This window comes from Astatotilapia calliptera, unplaced genomic scaffold, assembly GCF_900246225.1.
Source record: "Astatotilapia calliptera unplaced genomic scaffold, fAstCal1.2 U_scaffold_11, whole genome shotgun sequence".
NCBI lineage: Eukaryota > Metazoa > Chordata > Actinopteri > Cichliformes > Cichlidae > Astatotilapia > Astatotilapia calliptera.
The window spans coordinates 492,249-511,239 of record NW_020535630.1 but is presented as its reverse complement, the minus strand read 5'-3'; positions in this window follow the sequence as shown (position 1 = coordinate 511,239).

The window sequence follows — 18,991 nt, the reverse complement described above, 5'->3', positions numbered from 1 at the left end:
ACTTTGGATGGAGCAGCTCTCATTTCTAGAAATATGGACAAATTTATTAAACCCCCCAAAATATGACTATCCAGAGTTGGGACCAGGAAGCAGAGTTGCAGTCTTACACGCTTCTCTGCAGCTTCTCTCCTCCTGCTACCCCCCCAAAAACCCATCTCCATAGAGACTGTGTCAGCTTCCAAAAAGACAAAAAACAAACTAAAAACCAGAAACAAACAACTTAAACATAAACAATCACAAAGAAAGAACAATACAGTATCCACATCTGAACCAAAGAGTAAAACAGTGAAATGTGGATTATTAAATATTAGGTCTCTCTCCTCCAAGTCTCTGTTAGTACATGACTTAATAATTGATCAACAAATTGATTTACTCTGCCTTACAGAAACCTGGTTGCAGCAGGATGATTATGTTAGTTTAAATGAATCAACACCCCCGAGCCATTCTAACTACCAGAAATCTCGAAGCACAGGCCGAGGGGGCGGTGTGGCAGCAATTTTTCACACCAGCCTATTAATTAATGAAAGACCAAGACAGACTTTTAATTCATTTGAAAGCCTGATGCTTAACATTGTCCACCCCAGCTGTGAAACTCAGAAACCAGTCTTACTTGTTATCATCTATCGTCCACCTGGGCCTTACACAGAGTTTCTGTCTGATTTCTCAGACTTTATATCTAATTTAGTTCTGAGCTCAGATAAAATAATTATTGTGGGTGATTTTAACATCCATGTAGATGCTAAAAATGACAGCCTCAACATGGCATTTAATCTGTTATTAGACTCAATTGGTTTCTCTCAAAATGTAAAAGAACCCACCCACCACTTTAATCACACTCTAGATCTTGTTTTAACATATGGCATCGAACCTGAACATTTAACAGTGTTTCCTGAAAACCCTCTCCTGTCTGATCATTTCCTGATAACATTTACTTTTACAATAATTGATTACACAGCGGTGAAGAGTAGACTTTATCAAAGTAGATGTCTTTCTGAAAGCACTGTAACTAAGTTTAAGAATATAATCCACCCACTGTTATCATCTCCAATGCCCTGTACCAACACAGAGCAAAGCAGCTATCTGAACGCTACCCCAACAGAGGTCGATTATCTTGTTAATAATTTCACCTCCTCACTACGTACGACTCTGGATACTGTAGCTCCTGTGAAAACTAAGGCCTCAAATCAGAAGTACCTGACTCCGTGGTATAATTCTGAAACACGTACCCTAAAGCAGATGACTCGTAATCTGGAGAGGAAATGGCGTGTCACAAATCTAGAGGATCATCATTTAGCCTGGAGAAATAGTTTGCTGCTCTATAAGAAAGCCCTCCGCAAAGCCAGAACATCTTACTATTCATCACTGATTGAAGAAAATAAGAACAACCCTAGGTTTCTCTTCAGCACTGTAGCCAGGCTGACAAAAAGTCAGAGCTCTTTTGAGCCAACCATCCCTTTAACGTTAACTAGTAATGACTTCATGAACTTCTTCACAAATAAAATTTTTATCATTAGAGAAAAAATTACCAATAATCATCCCACAGATGTAATATTATCTACAGCTACTCTTAGTACCATTGATATTAAGTTAGACTCTTTTTCTCCAATTGATCTTTCTGAGTTAACTTCAATAATTACTTCCTCCAAACCCTCAACGTGTCTTTTAGACCCCATTCCTACAAAACTGCTCAAAGAAGTCCTGCCATTAATTAATTCTTCGATCTTAAATATGATCAACCTATCTCTAATAATCGGCTATGTACCACAGGCCTTCAAGCTGGCTGTAGTTAAACCTTTACTCAAAAAGCCATCTCTAGACCCAGCAGTCTTAGCTAATTATAGGCCAATCTCCAACCTTCCTTTCATATCAAAAATCCTTGAAAGAGTAGTTGTCAAACAGCTAACAGATCATCTGCAGAGGAATGGTTTATTTGAAGAGTTTCAGTCAGGTTTCAGAGCTCAGCACAGCACAGAAACAGCTTTAGTGAAGGTTACAAATGATCTTCTTATGGCCTCTGACAGTGGACTCATCTCTGTGCTTGTCCTGCTAGACCTCAGTGCAGCGTTCGATACTGTTGATCATAATATCCTATTAGAGCGATTAGAACATGCTGTAGGTATTACAAGTACTGCGCTGCAGTGGTTTGTATCATATCTATCTAATAGACTCCAATTCGTGCATGTAAATGGAGAGTCCTCTTCACACACTGAGGTTAATTATGGAGTTCCACAGGGTTCAGTGCTAGGACCAATTCTGTTTACATTATACATGCTTCCCTTAGGCAGTATCATTAGAAGACATAGCATACATTTTCACTGCTATGCAGATGACACCCAGCTCTATCTGTCCATGAAGCCAGATAACACACACCAATTAGTTAAACTGCAGGAATGTCTTAAAGACATAAAGACCTGGATGGCCGCTAACTTTCTGCTTCTTAATTCAGATAAAACTGAGGTTATTGTACTCGGCCCTGAAAATCTTAGAAATATGGTATCTAATCAGATTCTTACTCTGGATGGCATTACCTTGGCCTCCAGTAACGCGGTGAGGAACCTTGGAGTCATTTTTGACCAGGACATGTCCTTCAACGCACATATTAAACAAATATATAAGACTGCTTTCTTCCATTTGCGCAACATCTCTAAAATTAGAAATATCCTGTCTCAGAGTGACGCTGAAAAACTAGTTCATGCATTTATTACTTCCAGGCTGGACTACTGTAATTCATTATTATCAGGATGTCCAAAAAACTCACTGAAAAGCCTTCAGCTAATCCAAAATGCTGCAGCAAGAGTCCTGACAGGGACTAGAAAGAGAGAGCAGATTTCTCCTGTTTTGGCTTCCCTTCATTGGCTTCCTGTTAAATCCAGAATTGAATTCAAAATCCTGCTCCTCACATACAAGGTCTTAAATAATCAGGCCCCATCTTATCTTAATGACCTTGTAGTACCATATCACCCTATTAGAGCGCTCCGCTCTCGCTCTGCAGGCCTACTTGTTGTTCCTAGAGTATTTAAAAGTAGAATGGGAGGGAGAGCCTTCAGTTTTCAGGCCCCTCTTCTGTGGAACCAGCTTCCAGTTTGGATTCGGGAGACAGACACTATCTCTACTTTTAAGATTAGGCTTAAAACTTTCCTTTTTTCTAAAGCATATAGTTAGGGCTGGACCAGGTGACCCTGAATCCTCCCTTTGTTATGCTGCAATAGATGTAGGCTGCCGGGGGATTCCCATGATGCATTGAGTTTTTCCTTTCCAGTCACCTTTCTCACTCACTATGTATTAATAGACCTCTCTGCATTGAATCATATCTGTTATTAACCTCTGTCTCTCTTCCACAGCATGTCTTTATCCTGTCTTCCTTCTCTCACCCCAACCGGTCGCAGCAGATGGCCGCCCCTCCCTGAGCCTGGTTCTGCCGGAGGTTTCTTCCTGTTAAAAGGGAGTTTTTCCTTCCCACTGTCGCCAAAGTGCTTGCTCATAGGGGGTCATATGATTGTTGGGTTTTTCTCTGTATCTATGAAGCGCCTTGAGGCGACTTTTGTTGTGATTTGGCGCTATATAAATAAAATTGAATTGAATTGAAAATTGAATTGAAATTGAATTGAATTGAATTGAATTGAATCGTTGTCTTGAATAAATGCATTAATAAAAGCCAGCCTACTGAGGTATTCTTGCTCATTTTGACAAGATTCATAGGGAGAATAAATATTAAGAATGATAAAACTACTATTGTTCTGTGTATATTGTATACCAATACACCAGTCTACATCCAGTCTAATGGGCTTTATCACAGGGTCTATTTTTTTGTCCCAAAGCACAGCAACCCCTCCAGGTATTCTGCCTCTGACTATAGCTCTGCTGAGATCAGTTGTTGATTCCCCCACTCCCAAAAAACTTGCATTTATACAGTTAAGTTTTCCCAGGTCCTGTTTGGACAACCATGTCTCCTGCAAGCATAAAATGTCACATTCTGCAAGCAGACTGTCCACAACAATCCGTCGAGCTTTGTCCCCTGCACTCTGTCCCAAACGTAGACCACGACAGTTGTAAGATAATATCCTAATAGACATCTTCATGTTGATACGTTGGTACGAGCACGAAGAGCCATCAACATTTAGCAAATTGAATCATCTTTGTTTAGATGCAAGAAGAATCATATAGAAATGAAAAAGTAGAAATAGAAATCCAGAGCAAAGATATCCTCTAATTCAGCGTAGCACATGTGCAGCTGCTGCGATTCACGTAAGCATTCGGCTCGTCGCTGTTGCAGATTTTTCTCTCGCTGTTCTGGCTCACAGCGCTGCAAACACAAAAATAAATATCCCCAAAGGTGTGAAAGGGAGCTAATTAGTAAGAGTATTGTTACTCTCCGCAGGAGTAGTCCAGCAGTAGAAATCAGTCCAATAACAAGGTGTGTAACATCTAGCAGGGTGACAGAAAAACCCAGGGTAACTTCTAAGGACCTCAACGTCTCTCTCACATTGTGTTTTTTAAACATGCTTCCATTTGTCACTTCAGTCTTTACTCTGAAATACAGGAAGAGAAATCATGGCTGAAACAATTTCTCATGAAACCAGGGGTGTGGTCCAACAGTCAGTTTGGTGAGGAAGGTTCCTAACTGAGAGAAGTGACCCAGAAGTATCTGTGTAGCAGCCACAATGAATCCAGATCATGAGCTTTATTAACTGATCAAAGTCTCTTCTTTCATCTTCTGTATCATTCAGTTTGCATTGGTAATGCCCATTATTGTAATGCTTTTTTAAGACGAGCAAAACTTTATTTCACTTTGGGTTAGCTGGGATAAGTGATGGATGGAGGGAATTTTACTTCAGCCACAGAAATCCTAAACAGGAAGGAGGAGCAGAGTTACAGTGGATCACTATCCAGCAGGGAAACAAGGTTTATTTCAATTTCTTGGCCATGAGTGAGATTTACTGAGTGGGCAAATTAGGGAGACGACACCATCAGATCCCGAGCCCTCCATGTGTTAATCAAGAGACGGCTGCTGTGCTACATCCATAAATAATGAATAAATTAGGAGCTAAAGCTGAAAGGACAGTTTATTTGTACCATCTTCACGTGAACACATTCAAGAACATCACAGATGAAGAAACATTAAAAACTTCCACACTACATAAAGCAAGAAAAATAGTTTTTCTTTCAGGTGGTTTCAGAAAAACAGAAACATCAAACATCTCCAAGACTCTCTTTGAAAGAACTAAAAACCTTTGTTCTCATGGTCCAATCATGAGTGAACTCCCCGATGAAGCCTTGTGTGCTAAAACATGTCAGAGTTTTAAAGGTTAAACATGAGTTTCCAAAACGTTTTGCTGGAGAACAATGAACTATTTGACTGAGTTTCAATCATTTACAGACGAGCAAAACCAGGACAGAGAAAAAAGGACAAAACTGACCCAGTAAAACAACAGAAAAGAAGATCCCATGTAGATCTGTATTATGTAGAAGTTCAGCCCAGCAACCAGTTCAGTTCAACACAAGTTTAAATGATTCTATCTGAACTCTGTGGAGCCTGATCTCAAGCTTTTTGAGTCTGACACAGAAACCAGAGGATCTTTCTGTGTCTTCAGATTCACTGTGATCCAGTGATGGGAGTGATTTCAGCCCTGAGTGATCGCGCTGATGTTTGCACAGAGCAGACAATGAGGTGAATGTTTGGGCACATTGGTAACAGTGAAACAGTTTATTAGTAACGTGGGATCGTTTGTGTGCAGAGTATGAACTGAGATTCCTGAAGCTCTTGTCACACTGGTCACAGCTGTAGTTTCCTTCCATGTGTGCACGTTCATGAATGTTACGATTACCTGAATGTGAGAAGCTTCTCTCACAGTGTCTGCACTTGTGTGGTTTCTCTCCTGTGTGGACTCGTTTGTGTGATTTAAGCTGACCTTCAGTGGTGAAGGATGACCCACACTGATCACAGAGGTGCTTTTTAACCCCACTGTGAATCAGTTCATGTTTTTTTAACTCACTTGGTGTGGTGAAGCTTCTCCCACATTCTTTGCAGTATTTCAGTTTGTCTCCAGTGTGTCTACGTTGATGTGTTTTAAGGGCAGCTTGCCGACTGAAAGTTTTTCCACAGAGGTCACAATGAAAGTCTTTCCCACCACCACAGTGATGACAGGGTTGAGAACTGGATCCATCTGTGTCGCTCTGCTTCTAAACAAAGACACAAAGACAGTGTAAGTCAGTCCTTCAACATTTGTATCCTGAACGTCGCCTGAAATAAAGAGCATCTCTGCAGACGTCCAACTACATTTGACTGTTTCAGTTAACACACTCAGTTTACTGGGCTGCAATAACTACAATACTACCACCATAATACTACAGTAATACTAAAATCATAACTGAAAGGAAAATCTGAATAATCACTCAGAGCTGCTTTTCCATGCAGTAGAATTGCTAACATGCTAACACAGTTTAATGAGCAGAGTTGTTCCAAACAGTCAGGCTAAAATGACAAGATAACAATATAAATACATACCTCACAGTAGCTGCACTTGTAGAGTCTCTTTCTGGTGTGGATCTGTTGGTGTCGTCTCAGGTGATGTGGAGATTTAAAAGTCTTCTCACACAGGTCACATTGATAAGGTCTCTCCTCAGTGTGGGTAAACATGTGTCGTTGTAAGTGTGTGTGAGTTATAAACTCTTTGCCACACTGTTCACAGCAGTACACATCATGTCTGGTGTGAATGCGTAGGTGTGTATTTCGGTTCCCTCTCCGGCTGAAAGTTTTTCCACAGATGTCACAGCTGTATGCCTTAATTCCAGAGTGGGTAACTAGATGCCTCTGTAAGCTGCTACTTTGAGTAAAAGCTCTGCCACACTGATCACAGCTGTACGCTTTAACTCGACTGTGGATGAGTTGGTGTGTTTTTAGGGAACCCTTCAAAGAAAAAGACTTTCCACACAAGTCACAGCTGACTGGTCTCTCTCCAGTGTGGATGACCTGATGCTGTTTTAGTGAAGCCTTCAGAGTAAACTCCATCCCACACTCGTCACAGCTGTATGGCTTAATTCCAGAGTGGGTAACTAGATGACTCTGTAAGTGGCTACTGTGAGTAAAAGCTCTGCCACACTGATCACAGCTGTACGCTTTAACTCCACTGTGGATGAGTTGGTGTTGTTTTAGGGAACCCTTCCAGGAAAAAGACTTTCCACACAAGTCACAGCTGAACGGTCTCTCTCCAGTGTGGATGACCTGATGCTGTTTTAGTGAAGTCTTCCCAGTAAAACCCTTCCCACACTCGTCACAGGTGTGTTTTTTCTCTCCCTTTCTTCTGTGAGGTTTGTCGGCCTCCTGAGAGCGCTGACTTCTGGCTCCATGTTGGTCCTGCAGTGACAGAGATACAAACAGAGGCAGTGAGTGAAATGCAGTCGTGGAACAAACTCAACCTTCAAACTCCATTAACACTAGTTTTAAACCTGAAGGTGGAGCGCGGCACCAAACACCTTAAAGGTCTCTTATCCCCACCTGCTGGTAGTTCTAACACATTACATCCAACCTGCTGTTAAAGATAATTCATGACTGTTCAAACACTAAAATCATGCACACACACACACACACACACACACACACACACACACACACACACACACACACACACACACACACATTATTTTATAATTTAGATTATTTTGTTGTTTCCTATTACATATTTCTATAATTTGTATAGATTTATACAGAATTATTCAGTGATAATAAATCCTATGTTTGTTTATTCTAAAGGAACCCCGTTAGCTTCCACAACAGATGTTGCTCGTCTTCCGTCAAATACTCACATAAAATATTACACAATAAAGTGGATTCAAGATATCCACATAATTTCACTCTTACATCCACAGTGAGGTTTCACAATTGTTCAAATATAAGCAATCAATAATAATAATAATATCAATAACATTGAGGCACATTACACAAATTTCAAAAACAAATCATGTCTTACAATATTTACAACAACTAAAAGCTCTGTAAATCGGCTTTTAAGTGTTCATTGAAGTTTTGAATAATTCTCTAATTTTTTAAGGCAACTTATTCCACTTAAAAGTTGCTCTAAATGTAACAGTTTTACAAAACGTTACTTTTAACTCGAGCATTTACTAAATTGCAGCTTGTTGAAAACTGTGTAATATGATGATGTATTTCATCTGGATACTGCAGCTGAGCAGAATAAATGTGGTGTGTTTAACAGAATTGCTTTCTTTAGAACTACAAGTAAGCCATAGAATATTTTAGCCTGTACAGGAAGCCAAGAAAGGTTATTATGCATTTTATCAATATTAGTATAGTATGAACATCTTCACACTAATCTGGACGCCTTATTCTGGACTAACTGAAGTCTGTTAAGATCTGTCTTATTAGCTGCTGACCAAATGATTGAACAATACTCCAGATGAGACATTACTAGTGCATTAATGACATCTTTCATAATGAAGAAGTGATACACAAAGAGCATTTCATAGCCATAGCTATGCCTTGTCGGCAGAGTTATGTGACATTAGTGATGTTTGTACTTTCAGCGTTAACTTGGTTTTAAAGCCTTTAAAATATACGCCGTTCAATAGTCGACCTTAATCTGACAGAGAATGTGATGATTTTGTGGATAATTAAAGTCAGTCATATATCCACAAACACAACAAGCTGAAAGTCAGTGATGCTGCTCGGTTTGCAGTCCTGAACATCACGGCACAAGCAGGATTCACTGCACTGTTAATGTTAGCTGTGTTATATTGCTGCCTCTGTTCGGTGGTGTCGAGCCAAACGCACTTTAACGTGTGTTTGAACGAGCTGACGGTTCACTCGTTAAGCTGAAAGAAAGATGCTTTAATCACAGCAGTCACACATGTGTCCACTGCACCATCTGGAACTCTTCTTGTTTACACTCGTAATAACACAAACACTAAATCCTGCTTCTCTGGTGCTGTTGTGTAGCAGTGTGTATACCTGAGACTGTCACCTGTCTGTCTGTCCTGCACTCTCTCTCTGTTTCTTTCTCTCTGATTGTGGAATAAAAGTATGAACATGTGTTTATAAGTTACACTTGTGTTTGAATCCTGCAGCTTATCACACATTTGATTTCCATGTGTGACGACTGCAAGTGTCCAGAGTGAGGACAGACTGAGGGACCCACTGCTGCACATCATCTGTGAGGCTTTGAAGCCCTGATGATCCACCAGGACAAACTCAGCAGTGTGTGAGGAAGAGGAGGAGGAAGAGCCAGCAGCAGCTGACAGATGGAGAGAATAGACAGACTGTTCCCTGTTTGTGAAGGACTGCTAGGAAAGTTTAACATAACTGTCTGTGCTGAATCAGTCTTATTAGGTAATGTTCAAATAATGTGATCATCCCAGTGTTTTCAGTGTGGGAGAAAGTACTCAGGGCCTTCAAGTTACACACTATGAAAGGCAGCAACAAGTTTAATGTTCAGAAACCTAAAGTCTGTATCAGCAGCAGGATGGAGCTAAAAATAAATGTTGGTTTCAGTTCTATGAAGCTTTGAGTATTTTGGATCAGTAGCTGCTGTGTTTGTTGCATCATATTGCTGTAACTGTTTATATGCTTTATATATTCTGAGCTAAGTTGATCTATAGGGTTACATCATATTCTATAAGGATGTTATGTGTTTGTAGACTTTCTGCCCAGTTTGACCCATTTAGCAGAAGTCAGCCTGTTTAAGGCTCTGATATCTATTCTGTGTGACTTACAGCAGTTATGACATGGTCTGATTTTCTCACCCAATAAAGGAATATTTCATATATCAGTCTACTCTTCATTCTATCAGACACAGTTATCACACCTCCTACATTTGCTTTTACACATATATGTAAGCATTGAGCCAAATGTAATAATGCCAACATACTGAAGGAACAATATTTGTCTCTTATATATGATACATCTGTATACACACTGTCACAGATACTTGTCTGTGAGTGAAGTGATTAATATAATAACTATAATATTGGCCATATTATATTTACATTACCACAGTGAGATGACTTTAGTCTCATGAACAACATCAGCTAATTGTCATTTACAGCTAATCTTAAATGACTGTTCAGCACAGAAATGAAGCCCAACAATCATGTTTCACAGTCCTGTGGTCTCAGCCTCAGATACTCATCAAATCACACAGAGCTCATGTAGAAACAAATGAACTAAATATGTTCTCCTTCATTTCTGTCAAACAAAGCTGTATGAAACATTTCCAGGTGTTAGTATCATGGTTGCTAGGCAACCTGGGCAGCGCGACGGAGGCTAGACGTCCCATTTCACGAGCCTACGAGCCTCGCACTTCGGCCTTAGCGGTCTTTGAGTACGCGGCCCTTGAGGACTTTAAAGCTGCAGAACCTGAATTGGGATACAGCCATGATGATCTCCAGCCTCGTGCTCGCCAACATTCTCACCTGAGTTAAGAAGACGATCACTGAAATGGTCTCAGCAGGTCCTTTGATGACAGCAATGAAATGCAGTGGTAAGGCTTTTTGGGGATTAAGTTCGTTTTCATGGCAAAGAAGGACGATGCAGTTCATCTGATCACTCCTCATAACATTCTGGAGTGCAGGCAAAATGCTATTATAAAAACTTAAGCAGCAACTTCTCCAGGTTCCAATATTTATGCAATTCTCAAACCTTTTGGCCACGACTGTATAACCTCTTCTGAAGTTTAGTGGATATTATACATGGTTATGCTCAGGATGTGTCGGCCAGTTTCCACTGGAAACGCCTTTTGGTTAAACTGTCAGCGAGGAATTTGCATTTGCACTGTTACATTTTTATATAACTTTAATGCACATAAACAACAGCTGCTTGTTTCAGTGAAAATACATTGATGGCTTTTTAATAAAGTTGTGCAGCTGTAAAGTATTTTGTCTGGTGTCAATTCTATCGTCAGCTACATCGTTATGGCAAATGTTCAAATGTATATGGTGATAAATATCTTTGGTCATATGGTCCTGCTCTGTCTGTCACCTTCTGTGTTGAGCTCATTGTTTCCTCTGTAGTGGCTGAGCTGAGTCCAAGTAGCTGAAAATGTTCCTCTGCTGCTCCGTCAGACTCTCCTCCTCCTGCTGATCAGCTGGGACACAAAACAGATCTTTGTTAGGCTCCACACTGCACTGAAGAGTCAAAGTGGCTCATATGTTCATCTGACAAGTAAAAGAACACATTTTTGTTTCCCGAGGTGGGCAACTTGTTGGAAACAAACACAAAAGGCTTGAGCACTGATACCTGCCATTGCTGGCATTGAAAGATGCAACGCCAGCAATGTGGATTGTCAAGACTCAAACCAATCATCAAGCAAAGACAACAGGGATCATTTGTTTCTGTTTATTTAGCATTCACAGCATTTGTAGTTGCCTTCTGTGCAGGGGAAGTCCACGCACACTGTGTGGTACCGCCATCCGCAGAAGGTGCATTCAACCTCTGTAAGAGAAACGAGATTGTCTGAGACTGAAATGATATTCACTAAAGAAGTGGTGATTTGTAAAACTTCAAGTGTATGATAAGGTGAAAACAAATACACAACTGCATGTCATGTAGTTGAAGGTTTTTTTTCTTTTGGAAGACCGGAAAACACTGAAAGTTATAAATTAGTCCTTTATTTATCCAGGTAAAAAAAAATCTCATTGAGATTAAAAATCTAATTTCCAAGAGAGACCTGGCGTCATGGCAACACAAGTCACATACCACACAGGTATATAACATTTAAAACAAACACAATATCCCAACATGTGTAACAAATGTATTGTGCTTGAAACAAATTCAGAATAGGTGATAAAGCAGCTGCACATGTGTGTCACGAGTAAATCTGGCTGTATAACAAACAGAAACAAGTGATGCTGCTGTCTTTGCTCAATGGTTGGTTTGAGTCTTGACAATCCACATTGCTGCCATCTTTCAATATGTTTGAATGCACCAGTGTAAGTGCAGCCACTCAGACTCAATGTGTTCATAGAAACAGGTGCAGATGTGTCACGAGTTCATCCAGCAGTAGCTATGGCACTTGGCCACAGGGGGCAGCAGTGGACTGACCTGCATTCGAGACTGCTCCAGCTGCTCTGTGACAGTCAGTAGATCTGCTACAAATTGCAGATGTTACATCCCCCAGGAGGATGTCTCTTCTCCCTATTAACCCTTTGTTTTGTCCAGGCTCCACCTCCTCTGTCCTGATTGGATGTTGCGCAGAGTCTGGCTGATTGGTAATCAGCAGAGCACTATTTAAGGCCTGTGGAGCTGTGCTTCTGGGCCCTCTGGCCATTTTGGTTGCCATACTTGTGCAGGCTTGCATGCCTTTGTATTTTGTGTGAGCATTATTGTTTCATGTTCAGACTGCTTGTAGGGGAGAGCTGCCTTTTGTTTTGACACCCTGTTTTCTCCTGTTTGTGTTGTTAGGTAGGTTATGGTTATAGGTTGTATATTTTGTTTCTTTGGAGTTAGGTAAGTTTCTTTTATTTCTACGTCAGGGATGTTTTGTTTGTTATGTTGGCCTTGGCTCTCCCTGACGTTACACCTCGGTCTGAACCCACGTACCATCACCAGTATTAAATAAACCTTTTAAAATTACCATCTTGGCTCCTCCTTCTCTATCCACATTTATGTTCGTCCCTTCAACCCCCTAGACTAGCCAGGGGACGTAACATAAATTGGCGGCTCGTCCGGGATAAAAGTCCTGGTTAATCCATTTGTGGATGGTGAAGGTTTGGAGTTGTTTGTTTCTGCTGGTGTATTTGGCAGAGGTAGTTGGTATGGCAACTGGTGTTTTCGCTTTGAGTGAATTTTTGAGTAATCCTTCTTGGGAGGAGCTAAATGCGTGTAGAAAACGTGATTTGTTTGCTATAGCAGCACACTTTGAGTTAAATGTATCAAGGCAAATGGTGAAAGAGGACTTGAAAACTGCTGTTTCAAACAAACTTGTGGAAGAAGGCCTGCTTCCTGTTTCTAAATCACCTCGTTTGCCAGTTCCTCTTGACAGGACCCCTAATGAAGGAGTGAAGCCTGCTGTGTTAAAGGACGAAGGGCAAAACCCTGCTGCTGTGGAGCAACAAACGGTGGAAAATTTAAGCACTAATGGCTCACCTTCTTTTGCTACTCCATCTTCTCCTCGTTCAAGACAAGAAGTATTACTCAAGGTACGTTTGGCTAAATTACAATTTGAGGCTCAGGATAAAGCCCAAGCTTGTCAGGCAGAGTTGGAACTTCGCAGGTTGGAGTTGGAAGCAGAGACAGAAAAGGTGTTAAAGCTGAAAAAGTTGGAGCTGGAGTTGCAGATTGAAAGGGAGGTCAGACTGCGTCAGTTGGACTTACAGGCACAGACTTCAAGAAGTACTACTACTCAACCTAGTTCTGCAAATTCATCTGTTGATGAAACAACCTCCTCCCCTGTAAACCCAGGTGGTTTCAATGTGAGTAAAAACATTGTGTTGGTACCTCCATTTCGTGAATCAGAAGTTGATACATATTTCAATGTGTTTGAACGTGTTGCTGCCTCATTGCACTGGCCGAGAGAAGTTTGGCCATTGCTTCTTCAGTGCAAATTGGTAGGCAAAGCACAAGAAGTCTGTTCTGCTTTGTCTTTGGAAGAAAGTTTGAAATATGATGTAGTGAAGTCTGCTATCCTTGCTGCTTATGAACTTGTTCCCGAAGCGTATAGGCAACGCTTTCGCAATCACAAAAGAACAGCAAATCAGACTTTTGTAGAGTTTGCTCGTGAAAAAGCTACTCTTTTTGATAGATGGATAACAGCAAGTAAAGTTCCTGACTACAACTCCTTACGTGAACTGATACTGCTGGAAGAGTTCAAAAATGGCCTGCCAGAACGCATTGTCGTACACCTTAATGAACAGAAGGTTTCCACTTTGAAAGAAGCAGCTGTGATAGCTGATGAATTTGTGCTGACTCATAAAACTGTTTTTGTGCAGAAACGTGAAGTTACCACCAGAGAACTTCCCCCACGAAAGGATCCTTCAAGCCCACGACAGACTTTTGCTCCAAGGACTGAAAGGGAATGTTTCTATTGTCATAAACTTGGTCATGTTGTTGTTGAATGTCCCGCTTTGAAGCGCAAGAACCAGTCACCAAAAGGAGTAGGCTTAATTAAAACCATCCGTGCTGAGAGAAGGGACCAAAGTGAAGGAGTTGATCCCTGCTTCAAACCCTTCCTCTTAGATGGCACTGTGTCATTGACTGGGAAGCCTGAGGATGAAAAACCCATTCGAATACTCCGAGATACGGGAGGGTCAAGATCTGTGATTTTATCTGATGTATTACCCCTGAGTGACCATTCCTCTTGTCATGGTAGTATTCTGATTCAAGGAGTTGAAATGGGCTATGTCGAAGCTCCTTTGCATTATGTACACATCAAGTCAAAGTTGGTTAATGGCATCTTCTCTGTGGCAGTACGCCCCTCACTTCCCATAAAAGGGGTGCAGTTCATTTTGGGAAATGATATTGCTGGTGGAAAAGTGCAACCTGTTCCCGAAGTAACAAATGATCCAGAATCAAACTTGAAGAGCAACGACCTAGCACCATGTTTCCCATCTGTTTTTCCTGCTTGTGTTCTCACCAGGGCTCAAGCAAGACGTAAAGCTGCAGAAATTGTTTTGTCAGACTCTTCGTTGGCTCAGGCTCTGGCTACAGATGATTTGCAAACCCCGATTGATCTTAAAAGTGGTTCAAAGGATACTACTGAGAAGTGGAAAGATCTACATCTCCCACAGTTAGACTTGCCGGTCACACGTGAAAGCCTTGTTGCTGCTCAGAAGTCTGATCCCTCATTGACTAAATGCTTTACTTCTCTTTCTGAAACAGGAAATAAAAAGGCTTCTTATTTCTTGGAAGATGGGGTCTTGATGCGCAAGTGGACTGCCCACCCAAGTCTAACAGCGGACGTAGAGGAAAGCTGTTCTGATGACTGTGACTGGAGCACTACTTATCAGATTGTTGTGCCTCTTGAGTATCGTCACTACGTAGTCTCCCTTGCACATGAGCACCCTCTGTCTGGTCATTTGGGAGTTACAAAAACGTACAACAAGATACTCAACCATTTCTTTTCGCCAGGATTGAAGGCTGATATAGTTGAGTTTTGCCGCACTTGTAAAACATGTCAGATTGCAGGAAAGCCAAACCAGACAGTTCCTATAGCTCCTCTTCATCCTATACCAGTACTTGGTGAACCTTTTGAACGTGTCATTGTGGACTGTGTTGGTCCATTGCCCAAGACAAAGAATGGTAATCAGTTTTTACTGACTGCAATGTGTACTTCGACTCGTTTTCCAGAAGCTGTCCCACTCAGAAGAATAACTGCACCTTTGGTGATTAAAGTTTTAACAAAGTTCTTCACTACTTTTGGTTTACCGAAAGTAGTCCAGACAGACCAAGGAACTAACTTTCTGTCTAAACTTTTCAAGCAGGTCATGCAGACTCTGGGGATTAAGCATGTTGTGTCAAGTGCATACCATCCTGAGTCTCAAGGAGCATTGGAGCGCTGGCATCAGACACTCAAGGCAACATTGCAGAAATACTGCTTGGATACTGCAAAAGAGTGGGATGAGGGAGTACCTCTGATGGTGTTTGCCATGCGCGAAGCTAAGCAAGAGTCCCTTGGGTTTAGCCCAAATGAACTAGTGTTTGGTCATTCTGTCCGGGGACCTTTGAAGTTGTTGAAAGAACAGTTCTTGTCAACAGACCATGTTGTGAAAACTAATGTTCTGGATTATGTTTCACAGTTCAGAGAGCGCCTCCATAAGGCCAGGTTGGCAGCTGCAGAAGCCCTCTCCTCTGCTCAGGGGAAGATGAAGAGTTGGTATGATAAGAAAGCCGTTCCTCGATCTTTCAATCCAGGTGACAAGGTTTTGGTTCTTCTACCAACTGCTAGCTCTGCATTGTCTGCCCGCTTCTGTGGACCATACCAGGTGGATAAGAAAGTAAATGACACGGACTATGTGATTAAAACCCCAGACAGGAAGCGTAAAACACGCTTGTGCCATCTCAATATGCTCAAATCTTTTCATTCTAGAGCTGACTCTCTCTGTGGTCCTGCAGATAAGTCTGTGGCATCTCCGTCCGAGCCAATCTCATCTCCAGAAACTCTCGCGTTGAACTCTTCCTCAGGATTGAGGTCAAGTTTAGATGAAGACGGGCTCAAACTTTGTGATGCCAGCTGCCAGAATGCCAGAATGCTTAATTCTGAGGTACTGTCCCAGTTGTCTATATATCTGTCTCACTTGACCCGTGAGCAACAGTTGGACATTGAAAGGCTCGTCACCATTCATCTAACACTCTTTGGGGACATGCCTTCCTGTACTACTGTAATAGAGCACGAACATTGATGTTGGGAATGCCGTGCCTATTAAGCAGCATGCTTACCGTGTGAATATGGCAAAAAGGGAAATGATGAACACAGAAGTAGACTACCTTCTGAAGCATGGATTGGCCATCCCAAGCTATAGTCCATGGAGTTCTCTGTGCCTGGTTACGCCAAAATCAGATGGAACACCTCGCTTTTGCACAGATTTCCGCAAGGTAAATGCAGTAACCCGTACCTGATTCCTTCCCCACTGCCCCGTGTTGAGGACTGTATTGACAGCGTCGGATCTGCTGCTTATGTGAGTAAGCTTGACCTTCTTAAAGGTTATTGGCAAGTACCTCTGACAGAAAGAGCATCAGAAATCTCAGCTTTCGTAACACCTGATCACTTTTTACAATATACAGTTATGGCATTTGGAATGAGAAATGCTCCTGCTACCTTTCAGAGGTTAATGTCAACTGTATTATCTGGTGTGGCGAATTGTAATGTTTATCTTGATGATGTGGTCATCTATTCTTCCAACTGGTCAGAGCATGTTGACACTTTAACTACTGTGTTCAAGCGTTTAGCTGATGCTTCCTTGACCCTCAACTTGGCTAAATGCGAGTTTGGTAAGGCTACAGTGACCTACCTTGGAAAGGAAGTTGGACAGGGCAAGGTTTCGCCCTATCAGTGCAAACGGTTAATGCCATCCTCAACTGTCCTGTGCCAACAACACGCCGTGAGCTGCGCAGATTTCTGGGGATGGTTGGTTACTACAGGTGTTTCTGGTTAGAGATGGACCGATCCGATATTACGTATCGGTATCGGTCCGATACTGACCTAATTACTGGATCGGATATCGGAGAAAAATAAAAAATGTAATCCGATCCATTAAATATCAGGAAAGCACCTCACAAAACTTGCTACACGCCGTAACTCACCTCAGAAAGTTAGCACGTCGAGCAGTATGCATCACGTGATAGAGCGGCTGTGGCATGCGGGACATGTCGGTGGTCTGGATAGCATTTGGAGCTTCGCTAGCAACCCGGCATTTCATCTCCGACAAAGTTATCCTGAGAGAAGTAAAGCAGTGTTGTAAGTCCATCTCTGAATGTTTGTAAAGCATTCCTGCGTTAAGCTTAACGAGCGACTGCCTCTCGCTCTCCCGGCTGCTACTTAAATTGTGAAACTGATCAGCTGATCGGCTTTTCTGTCGCGAGTCCGTCTCTCTTGTTTGTTTTTTGGCCCACTTTGCACCAGAAAGAGGAAACCAGCGGCTGAACAACAGCAGCACGTTTAAGCTTGATAAGCTGTTGTTAGAATTTATTTAATATTACTTTCTACACCAGGATCTTTTTTACGCAGCTGACGCTGGTAACTGTGCAGGGGCGGATCTAGCAAAGTTTAGCCAGGGGGGGCCGATAGGGCATTAACTGGGAAAAGGGGGCACAAAGACATACTTTTCTTTCTTATTCTCATTTAAAATGTCGAGCTTTTAATAAATAATTATCTGACACCCAAAGTTTTAATTTGATGTAAAATGAATAGAAGTCAATTACTGTATATAGTGACTATTAAGTCTAATATATATACCCTAGTAAGTGTTAAAGACTAGTAGTTAAACATGTGCCATTTTATGACCAGTAGTCAATGTAGTAAATTAGCTTAACAGCTGCAGGCCATAATTATCTTTTTTTAGCTAATGGTGTGCTATGTATGTAGTGTAGTCTCTATAATACTCTTGATAAAAAAAACATAATCATTTGTGCAGTTCCATTAGACAAAGTGGCATTATCTCTGTATCCTTGATCAGCTGTGAATGTCTGACACTTGTTTTCTTGAGAGAAATGTTTATGCTGAATATTGTGAAGAAGGCCATAAGAGGGAGATAGGTGTCTGGGCAGCAGAAGAGATAAAATCCAACATTCTTTTACCCACCCATCTTCACCAGATGTTAATCACTCAGAACAGAAAGAACGAGGTGTGTCAAGAGTCAGAAGCGCGAGGTGCACTGAAAATTTTTAGAAAAAACATAGCGATGAAGATGCAGCTTTATGAAGAGAGGGTGGTTAGTTATTAAAGTCTGGAAAGTTGCCACCATTTTGAGACATGCTGTCGAAACCTCTGCAGTGCATCTCTCCCGTTCCGGACGTGTTAATGCTCTTATTGTGATGTATCGAAATAAATGATTGTTGATTAGCATATATACACGATATGTCCTTCCTTCAGCCAAGATTCAAAGAATTGGGAAAATTCAACATAAGCTATAGTACTTTCCCTTGGAAGGTACCATCTGTGCATCTCAGATTTTGTTGAAGAAAGATGTTGAATCTATTATATTTCTTGATGAAAATAATTGATTGGTGCATTTTTTTTTTTCACACGGCATCAAATTAAGGTTGATTACGTCGATATTAGCATCATGACGGAGGACGTGAGGTGGTCCCTATTTTTATTTATTTATTTTTCGTTGTGCTGGGAGTTGGAACCCTATTCAGTTAGGTTGCTTAATATTTACGCGTAAGTACTCTTTAAATACAGAATAGGAGGATGTGTAGGTTTAAGTATTAGATTGATCAGGTATTGCTGAACTATGAAATATTTTTTTGTATACAGGTCACCACACCAGACACCTAGCTTTAGTGCTAGTCTCTATATATCTAGCCCTATCTCTCTCTTGTTTG